Consider the following 12055-nt stretch of genomic DNA (forward strand, 5'->3'; position numbering starts at 1 on the left):
CCAGCAAGGGATCAGCTTCAATTCAGTCTCAGGCCCAGCAACGAAAGACTGACAGTTATCAGAGTCCCAGCCAGCATTCTTCAGGTAGTCACAGGCAGGGCGGATATCGTGGGAACCTCCCAAAGTGTAACAACTGCAACAGGCACCACAGCGGCCAGTGTAACAGGGGCCGTTGTCAAAGATGCCTCAAGATGGGTCACGAGGCCAAAGACTGTAGAAGCTCTCGTCCTGCGAATCAGAATCAGCAGCAGCCACCGGCACAGCAGAATCAGCAACAGGGCAACAAGGGGTGCTATAATTGTGGTGCTGAAGGTCACATCAAGAGACACTGCCTTCAGCTAAACAGGAACCAGAACAACAACAACAACAATCAGGGCAACGGGAACAATAACAACAATAACGGGGGAAACAACAACAACAATGGCAACGAAGCTCGGGGTCGTGCTTTTGTGCTAGGTCGGGGTGACGCAGTGAATGATCCCAATGTGGTTATGGGTAAGTTTCTTCTCGACGATATTTATGTTACTGTCTTATTTGATTCGGGTGCTGATACAAGTTATATGTCATTGAAAATGAGTAAATTGTTAAAACGCACATCAACACCCCTAAACACTAAACACGTCGTAGAACTAGCAAATGGTAAAAGTGTGGAAGCGGCACATGTAATCAAGGGTTGTAACATCGTTCTAGCTGGTCAGACCTTCTCGATTGATCTTATACCCATAGTTTTGGGTAGTTTCGACGTCGTTATCGGTATGGATTGGTTGTCCCAACATCACGCAGAGATTTTGTGTAAGGAAAAGGTTATTCGTATTCCACGTTCTGGTCACGAACCTCTCGAAGTACAAGGCGACAAGAGTGGTGCAGTGGTTGGCATCATCTCCTTTTTGAAGGCTCAGAAATGTTTACGAAAGGGGCACACTGCCATTCTGGCACTCATTACTGACGCATCAGCAAAGGAAAAGAAACTGGGGGATATACCAGTTGTGCGTGATTTTCCTCAAGTGTTTCCTGAAGATTTACCCGGTTTACCTCCTCATCGCCAAGTCGAGTTTCAGATTGAGTTAGCTCCTGGAGCAGCACCTATAGCCCGCGCACCGTATCGTTTAGCTCCAACCAAACTGGAAGAGTTGTCAAAGCAACTACAAGAGCTCTTGGAAAAGGGCTTTATTCGTCCAAGCTCTTCGCCTTGGGGAGCACCAGTACTTTTCGTAAAGAAGAAGGATGGCACTTTCAGGATGTGCATCGACTACCGTCAACTGAACAAGGTGACAGTGAAGAACCGTTATCCTCTTCCGCGTATAGACGACTTATTCGACCAGTTGCAGGGGTCGAGTTACTATTTCAAGATAGACTTGAGGTCAGGGTATCATCAGCTGAGAGTCCGGGATGAGGACGTCTCCAAAACCGCTTTCAGAACTCGTTACGGTCACTACGAGTTTCTTGTCATGCCATTCGGGTTAACGAACGCGCCTGCCGTATTCATGGATCTTATGAACAGGGTGTGTAAACCCTATCTTGACAAGTTCGTCATTGTTTTCATCGACGACATTTTGATTTACTCCAAGAGTCAGGAGGAGCACGAGCAGCACTTACGTCTTATTTTGGAACTCCTTCGAAAGGAGCAATTGTACGCCAAGTTTTCTAAATGTGACTTCTGGCTTCGTGAAGTCCACTTCTTAGGCCATGTGGTGAACAGGGATGGGATCCATGTCGATCCATCCAAGGTAGATTCGATCAGGAACTGGCCTGCACCGCGTACACCGACAGAAATACGCCAATTCTTGGGTTTGGCGGGTTACTATCGGCGATTCATCAAAGACTTTTCAAAAATCGCTCAACCGCTTACACTGCTGACACAGAAGGGTGTCACCTATCGCTGGGGAGAGTCCCATGAAACCGCTTTTCAGTACTTAAAGGATAGGCTTTGCAGTGCGCCTATTCTCTCGTTGCCAGAGGGCACGGAAGATTTCGTGGTTTATTGTGACGCATCAATACAGGGTCTTGGTTGCGTATTGATGCAGCGGGATAAAGTGATTGCCTATGCCTCTCGTCAACTCAAGGTTCACGAACGGAACTACACGACGCACGATTTAGAGCTGGGAGCTGTTGTTTTCGCGCTTAAGATATGGCGACACTACCTGTACGGTACCAGGTGCACGATTTACACCGATCACAGGAGTCTCGAGCATATCCTTAAGCAAAAGGATTTGAACATGCGTCAACGAAGATGGGTTGAACTACTGAACGACTACGAATGCGCTATCAAGTATCATCCAGGCAAGGCCAATGTTGTGGCTGACGCCCTCAGTCGGAAAGACACTCTACCTAGACGCGTACGAGCTTTGCAGCTCACTATTCAGTCTAGTCTTCCTGCACAGATACGAGATGCTCAGGTGGAAGCATTGAAACCGGAAAATGTAACGGCTGAAGCCTTACGTGGTTCGAGGCAATAAATGGAACAAAAGGAAGACGGCACCTACTATGTAACGGGGCGTATTTGGGTCCCACTGTATGGCGGTCTACGCGAACTTGTGATGGACGAAGCACACAAGTCTCGCTACTCGGTACATCCAGGGTCGGATAAAATGTACCACGACATCAAAACAACATATTGGTGGCCTAGCATGAAGGCCCACATCGCCACCTACGTCGGCAAGTGTTTGACATGTGCAAGGGTCAAAGTGGAATATCAGAAACCAGCGGGTCTACTTCAGCAACCCAAGATACCGCAATGGAAATGGGAAGAAATTTCCATGGATTTCGTTACAGGCTTACCTAGATCCCAGCGCGGGAATGATACCATATGGGTGATCGTGGATCGACTCACCAAGTCTGCACACTTCCTAGCTATAAAGGAAACGGATAAGTTCTCCACTCTCGCAGACGTTTATCTCAAAGAAGTTGTTTCGAGGCACGGGGTGCCCATCTCCATCATTTCAGATCGCGACGCACGATTCACGTCAGAACTTTGGCAAGCGATGCATAAGTCCTTCGGCTCACGATTGGACATGAGCACAGCATATCATCCTCAGACGGATGGGCAGTCTGAGCGAACGATTCAAACTCTTGAAGACATGCTTCGGGCATGTGTTATCGATTTCGGCAACGGCTGGGAAAAACATCTCCCTTTGTTGGAGTTTTCATACAACAACAGTTATCACACCAGCATACAAGCCGCTCCATTCGAGGCATTGTACGGGCGTAAATGCCGGTCACCTCTCTGTTGGGCAGAGGTGGGGGATAGTTAGATTACGGGTCCAGAGATTGTAGTGGACGCCACAGAAAAGATAGCACAGATACGACAGCGCATGGCGGCAGCACGCGACCGTCAGAAAGCCTACGCGGAAAAGCGTAGAAAGCCATTGGAATTTCAGGTCGGGGACCGGGTTTTACTTAAAGTTTCACCCTGGAAGGGTGTGGTTCGTTTTGGCAAACGGGGCAAACTAAATCCGCGGTACGTTGGACCGTTCGAAATCATAGAAAAGATTGGCAAAGTAGCCTACAAGTTGAACCTACCAGCTGAACTCGGTGCAGTTCACAATGTCTTTCACGTGTCGAATCTGAAGAAGTGCCTGTCAGATGAGACCCTCATAGTTCCTTTTAAGGAACTCACGATTGACGAGCGGTTGCAGTTCGTCAAGGAGCCAGTTGAAATCACGGACCGGGATGTTAAGGTCCTCAAAAACAAGAGAATCCCTCTTGTTCGAGTTCGTTGGAACTCCCAGAGTACACCTGGGAACGCGAAGACCAGATGACAGAAAAGTATCCCCAGTTATTCGGAACCAATACAACTACTGCTGAGGCTGAAGCTACTACCACGGAATTTCGGGACGAAATTCCAGATCAACGGGGGGAGGATGTGACACCCCAGGAAAACCAGTGAACGATGCAACCTATCTAGCTTCCTCAGTAAGTACGTACCAAATTTCGGGACGAAATTTCTTTCAAGTTGGGGATAATGTGACAACTCGACCTTTTGACTCGTATTTAATGCACGTTGACTTTGACCGTTGACTTCGACTGTTGACTTGGACTGATTAGTTGTTTGACTCGCTTGACTTGTAATGTGTACGTTGTGATAAATTAAAGTGTTTGTGATTGCATAATTGTGTGTTCGATTGTATAACTTGAAGTCTGTTTGATAAACTTAATCTAGTAACACTTAAACAACTCAACGAAACACATAGTGTGTTTCACCAAGAACAACTCGACGGATCAGAAGTTGATTCGCCAAATAACCCACCGACGAAGCAGAAGCCTGTCTCGTCAACTTCAGTTCGACGAAACAATCTGATTCGCCGGCCCATCAGTTTCGCCAAAGCCCATTAGTGGCCCAAAACGTTAGACGCGTATAAGTGATACGTAACCTCTTCATTTGTCACACTTTAGCGAAAACAGGAAAAACCCTAGAACCCTCTTGTGTGTGACGGCAGCCAGGCGTGTTTCCCCAAGCCCTTAGCAATTTACCCATCGTTCCTCCATTCCGGTTAGTGTGTGTTTATTGAATCGGTTAACTTGATACTTTGATTATTGTTATATGTCTGCATACATGCTTATTTGATTCTTAGAATGAATACGGATAAGTAACTGTCATGATTTCTTGTTATACTCTTGCCATGATTAACAGTGAACGGCTATGATCTTGACAAATCGGTTAGGGTTTAAGTATGATGTATGTTGTTACTAAACTGAATTGATCGATATAGCAAATAAACGGGTAATGCGGGATCTAATACCATGTTTGTATGTGAACGAGTTTGGGGCTCTTGTTGGTCGTACGTTACGGATGGGAAACCGTGTGTCCAACTCAATAATTATTGTATAATTCTGTATGAAGACTCTGTTTAATGATGATGATTGTGCTAAATGATCACCGTATGATTGCTACTAGGGTGACGGCTGATTAGGGTTTCTGTGATATTTCATAACTGATTGTAACTATTTACGTAACTGGCATATTGACGAATTAAGATGTTGACGAATTTGGATGCTTGACGTAATGGAACCCTTGACGAAACAGGATTGTGTTTCGCCAAGAGTAATCGGCGAATTAGGATTTTTGTGTTTCGCCAAGGATGTCAACGAAATAGAATTAGATTCGTCAGAGAATAGTTGACGAAACACATTGTGTTTCGCCAACCTGTGTTTCGCCAATAAGTGTGTTTCGCCAACTTGGATAACATGCACAGTAACATGATTTAACCTTGTTAAAGGTTAACTGGATTATTTAACTGCTGTTAAGTGGGTACATAACTTATGTGATAACGACTACATGTTGATACTTTTATGATTACCTATACGTGAACAACTTGGATGTAAACTGATTGTGTATACGTGCATACCCTAGGACGTGATTGATTTACTTTGAGCACATACTTAGCATACCGAGCAAACCCAAGGTGAGTTCACACTCCTACTAAGGCATGGGATTCCCGGGTCGTGGGAATGGGATAAAGGTTACCATTGACTAAGAACGTACATATGTTTTTCCTAGACTATCACCAACCATGATCCTCGGATGTCAGGACGGTTCCGTAGGTTAGGATAACACCTACGTGGTCATATGCCAATCACTGCCTCGGATGTCAGGCACGCACGTAAAACCTACGTGTACGCATTACTTACTTCTATCCTCGGTACAAAGGATACGTACGTGAAACCCACGTACACCCCCGCGTCTCCTATCCTCGGTTATGAAGGATACGTGCGTAAAACCTACGTACACCTCATACGCACTACTGTTCTCGAAAGAAGAACAGGGATGATACGAGTAGTTGATACGAATAGTCTAGTGGTCACATAACATGGGAAGCCCCCACCTATATAGCTTACTATCGGCCCAGTAGAGCCACCCGTTACTTACTGTTACGTACTTACTTACTGTGAACTCGCTCAACTAGTTTGTTGATCATTCTGTTACATGCCTTGCAGATCGTTAGGTACATGGAGCTTGCACAAAGAGGAGCCGGTCGTTGTGGACAAGGATCGTATTACATTGTTAGACACTTATGACATTTCAGTATTTTTAACTTGGGTTTACAACAATGCTTCCGCTACTTAAACAATGCTTGGTTTTGAAACATCAATCATGTCATGATGAACTACTTAAATGACTTTTATTATTATTAAATGCTATGTTTGATATGATTGATGGCTTGATCCTGGTCATGTCACGCCTCCAAGCGGTGGTACTCCGCGTGTGGATTTTGGGGGTGTGACAAAAATAACAAAGTCGTCAAGTACGGTTTGCACACGCGGTTCATGAGATCCATGAAGACCGTTGGTGCGTTGGTCAACCCAAACGGCATAACCAAAAACTCATAGTGGCCATACCGCGTCCGAAAATCCGTTCTTGGAACATCCTCCTCTCTAACTCGCACCTGATGATAACCCGACCTTAAGTCGATTTTAGAATAGAAACTTGACCCTTGCAGCTGGTCAAACAGATCGTCGATACGAGGCAAAGGATAACGGTTTTTGACCGTCACCTTGTTGAGCTCGCGATAATCTACACACATCCGAAAGGACCCATCCTTCTTCTTCACAAATAGCACAGGGGCTCCCCAAGGTGAAGAGCTAGGTCGGATAAAACCCCTATCCAATAGCTCTTGGAGTTGATTTGACAACTCCTGTAATTCCCCTGGCGTAAGACGATAAGGAGCACGAGCAATCAGGGCTGCTCCTGGCACAAGGTCGATCTGAAATTCTACCTGACGGTGTAGAGGTAAACCAGGGAGTTCTTTTGGAAACACATCAAAAAACTCACAAACTACTAGATAATCCTCGATCTTCCTCTCATCAGACTGCGAATCAGTAACAAGGGCTAACATAGCAGGATAACCCTTACGCAGACACTTTTGAGCCTTCATTGCCGAAATAATGCTAACTGTGGCGCCACTACGATGACCCTGAACCGATAAGGATTCTCCGCTAGGGAGAGGAACACGCACGATTTTCTCCTTGCAGAGAATGTCCGCCTGATGTTTGGACAACCAGTCCATGCCAATAACAACATCGAAACTTCCAAGAGTAATGGGGAGTAGGTCAATGTCGAACACTTGACCCATGAGGTCGAGTTTGCACCCAACAAGTACGTGTGAAGCTTCAATAGTTTTACCATCAGCTATTTCAACTATGTGATTAGTTACAAGTGGTGTAGGACTCAACCCTAACTGACGACTGAATCCCATTGATACATAACTCCAATCGGTACCAGAATCGAATAAAATAGAAGCAAATATACCATTTACTGAAAACGTACCAGTCACTACGTTGCCGTCATTTCGTGCCTCCCCAGCTCCAATAGTAAACCCGCGCCCACGCGCACCATTTCCCCCATTGTTCCCATTGTTGTTCCCAACATTGTTGTTATTCCCATTGTTATTACCACTTGCATTTTGATTCAGCTGAGGACAGTCTCGCTTGATGTGACCCTCAGCACCACATTGATAACAACCTTTATGAATACTCTGGTTCTGTTGAGGCCGCTATCTACCCTGCTGTTGTGACGGCTACGGCGGGTTTGGGAGTAGAACCCTACAATCGCTGGCCATGTGCCCCACTTTGTTGCACCTGTGACATGCCCGAGCACTTACTGCACTTCGGTAGTTTTCCCGCATAAGAACCCTGGCCTGAACTGTTACCCTGATACTGATTCACTGAAGAAGACTGGCTGAAACTACGATTGCTGCCAGTATCTGCCCTTTTCTGTGACTGCACTGAATTGGACGACTTGTCCGCATCACTCCACTTACGCTTGCTGTCTGTGGCGGGGGTAGTAGTAGAGACAGTAGTAGTAGCAGAAACACGTGGTGGCAGCGAATTGCTCTCCACCTCCTGGTCAACGATCTTGTGAGCCAAACGGACAATCTGAGTTAAGTTATTGAGGTTTGCTGCAGTAACCAAACCCTTCACCCGTGGAGGTAATCCCTTAATGAACAACTCCATTCTTTGAGGCATAGGTCGGGACAAATTCGGACACAAGTCAGCCAACTGATACGACCGCTCACGTATGCTTCAATCTCAGATCCCACCATTTTCAGATCATAATACTCGTTTTCTAATTTTTGTATCTCATCACAAGGACAATATTCCTCCCTCATCAACTCCTTAAAGTCGTCCCACGTTGTGGCGTTCGCCGCCTCGATGCCCAACAGCTGAACCTGGGCATTCCACCATGTCAGGGCACCATCCTCGAGCGTGCCCGCAGCATACTTCACTCTGTCCCCAACCGGACAGTTACACATCGCGAATACGGACTTTGCCTTTTCGAAACAGCGCAAGAGTCCTACAGCCCCTTCAGTCCCACTGAAGGTCTGCGGCTTACAATCCATGAAAGTTTTAAACGTGCAAACAGGCGGATGGTGCAGATTCTATTGCACCTGTTAACCTATTAACGAAAGAACATGAAACAAACAGGTAAGACTCAAGCATGCGAAGTAAGGATAAAGGGTGTTTGGTACACATCGTACCAGCCTGATAAGCCGCTAAGGCTTCAGCCACGCGAGTGTTAATGAGATTGGTTAACTCAACCTGAGTCATAGCAATATGGCCACGTCCACCACCGCGGCCTCCACCACGTCCACCATTACGTCCGCCACGTCCGCTCATGATTCTATATATGAGAAAATGAAAGATTCAACATGCAAGTACAAGTAGGAGGCAAGCATTACTATGATCTCTACAGATTTCTACGTTCTAACATAACATCAACTGACATAGCGGAACCCTTTTCACACTTGTCAAGTTTCACTGGGACTCACATGGATCCCACATTATTATTATGTGTGCACCCACAATAATAATTCAATTTGCATGTTCATCTCAGCTCCACTCAATTCGTGTTAGAAAGGTTCCCCGAATTCAAGTAATAAAGTAGGTGACACTACAACATGGACCATGAAAGTTCAAGGAAAGTTGCACTCTTAAAACACGTAACATGGGTTGTCATCATATAAGTTCATACTATTGTGCCAAGTGTGCATTCACATGTAATGTTATCTAATAGTAAATATTAGAGATACTGTGCAATGATAAACAAGAGACGAACCTTGCAGTCTGGAGCTGAGTGTCATGGTCAATTTCGGATCTGTTCGGTTATATTCTTGTTTTATAAAACGTTTTAAAACCAAGTTCACTATAACCAGTGGCTCTGATACCAAACTGTCACACCCCCAAAATACCACCTAGGGAGTGTCCCTGTTAGGCGTGTGACGAACTGACAATGAGCCACTAATTACAATGAACAAACAAGTTTCAAAATAGAACTCTCCATTTAAATATAAAATTCCAACATGAGTTTATACGAAAAACCAATGTGTTCAGCGGTAGCGTTATCAATACCATAATTTAAATATTCTCAAAACAATTGCATGAAAAACCAATATTCCAATAAGTGTATCCAATCAGCACGACCCGTCACCACACAAACCACTCCAAACAGCAAGTTCCACATCCAAGAACCTAACGACCTGCGAGCATGCAACAAGTGTATCAGACAAACCTGGCGAGTTCACAGTTTATGAAAACGTTTGTTACCAAATGTTTAAAGCAGTTCATTAACATAAGCAAGTAATATTGATAATATCTCGATACTGAACAAGACGGCTCCTGATGTATGTTTTGCCCTTTCCCCAGTGCTCCTATCAAAGCACTGGGCCCGACTGGGTCATTAGTTCACACCCGCCCTCTCTCAGGAACGGGGTGAGGGTGCCAAACCTAAGTAGCGCTACCAACTAATACCCGTTACCTCCTCGGTAACAATGAATGGGACTTAAAAATGATAGAATGAGAATATTATCCAATATATACCCGTTGTTACCCAAAAGACTTATCCCCCAACGGGATACCCACTGACTGTCCCAACCATCGGGACGCATGCTCAAAAGTAGTGAACTCACCTTTGATTTGCTCGGTAAGACTAGTTACTTGTTTAACACAATTTGATCAACCAAGCCTAAAATGATTACACACATCGATCAGTTTCAACATATATTTGGAACACGTATCTTTTACACATGCCACAATTGTAGTCCACTCATACAAATTGCACATAGCGTCGTACCCTTCACAATAGTCATTCATGCGACATACAAGTCCTTGTTCATATACATAGTAGGGGGGTTGATTCACGTATACATTTACCTCACGCATCATACTTTACAAAACACGTGTCAGATAACATCACGATTAGTCCCATGTTGGATAACACATCCTATGATGAAATTTATACATTAACAGTTTGCATTTAACACAAATACACTACACTTATGCGGCCCAACGAGGTAAATATTATTAATAGTTCTAACAACACTATAACAAACATTGGCTCAACAATATATGTATAGACTGTTAAGGTACTTGGTTCATACTTAAGTCCAATCATGTGTTTAATGTTATGTCAGTGACCTGAAAATCAACAAAATTATGCAATCAAGGAAACAACTATCCTACCCCACCAATTATTTCCAATCCACATTCATAGTGAGGTAACCACATATGCGGCCCACTACCAATTAATAGTTCTCAACATCACAATATGCGGTTCTTTAAGGTAATAAGAACATGTGTGGCCCAAATCAATAAGTCCAACCAATCCCCTAAATCAATTAACAGCCCAACAATTCATACATGTAATTTGTTTATGCGTTCATTCAAACAACAGCCCTAAATCGTATGCGTGATGTTCATATTAGTGATCCAGTAGTCAATTTATTCAGGTAATCTAGTGAACAATCGAGTCATGTCAACTCCCTAGAACAACCAACAATTCAGCCATATATTAAATCCCACTATTACGATACCTCCCCCCAACCAAGAAGCATAACGACAAACACGAAATCGACACACCGCATAATCAAAATCAACTAAGCTTGACGTCCAATAAATACAAAAATTACAAACGCCATGCACGTACTAACCGAAGGGATGCGGAAAAATATAATGATGTACTAACCGAATGAATGTGGAAAATATAATGATGACGCTTACGATGGGGGCGTTCTACTATTGCCGTGCATCGCAAATCAGGGAATAGTGGGGAGTAGGGTTTGCAGAGTATTATCTAAACAATTACATATTACGTATATAACCAATATGAGAGTGTGGGGCGGTTTTGGCCTTGACCGACTGGTGGGTTATTTGTTAATAATAATGATGTGTGTTTATAAAATAACAAGTCATATACCATTTGAAGTTTAGTTAATATACCATTTGAAGTTCAGTTAGTTAAGTGGGCCGGTACAAAAACATGGTGGGCCGAAAACCATACTACACACACAATACACAGTGATTTGGGTTGAGGTAAATTGAATTAAATGGGCTGCCATGATCCAGTTTTAGAATAAATGATGTATTTGGGCTCGGGTGTGAAGATGCGACCCAGTTAATGTGCGGAAATTATTGTACCAAACAATCTAACAAGGTTATACGAACAGAACGTCTTAACATAATAAAGAGAGGTATCGAGAAGTAAAGATCAAAAGAGGGAACGTTACCGACCTTGAAAGCTCAGGTTGTCACATCGTCCCCAACTTGAAAGAAATTTCGCCCCGAAATTTGATGAGTAAGCATGAAAGAATGAAGTGAGAAATCAAGGTTGCTGTGGATTTTGCTCGGGTGCCACATCATCCCCAACTTGAAGAGGAATCTCGTCCCGAGATTCACCAGCTTTACCAGATTTAGACTTTTCTTTAGGAAATAGATGAGGGTATTTAAGCTTCATTTGATCCTCACGCTCCCACGTGAACTCCGGTCCACGTCGAGAGTTCCAACGGACCCTAACAATCGGAATACAACTATGTTTACGCACTTTGACCTCCCTATCCATGATCTCAATAGGTTCCTCGATAAACCGCAAGTTGTCGTCAATCTTCAGCTCTTGAAATGGCACAACTAGTGTCTCATCAGACAGACACTTCTTCAACTACGAAACGTGAAAGACATCGTGAACGTTACCCAACTCAGCAGGTAACTCGAGCTTGTAAGCCACTTTACCGATTCGCTCCAGAATTTTAAACGATCCAACATAACGCGGATTAAGCTTACCGCGCTT

The sequence above is a fragment of the Helianthus annuus genome, chromosome 14, assembly GCF_002127325.2.
Source record: "Helianthus annuus cultivar XRQ/B chromosome 14, HanXRQr2.0-SUNRISE, whole genome shotgun sequence".
Taxonomy (NCBI): Eukaryota; Viridiplantae; Streptophyta; class Magnoliopsida; order Asterales; family Asteraceae; genus Helianthus; species Helianthus annuus.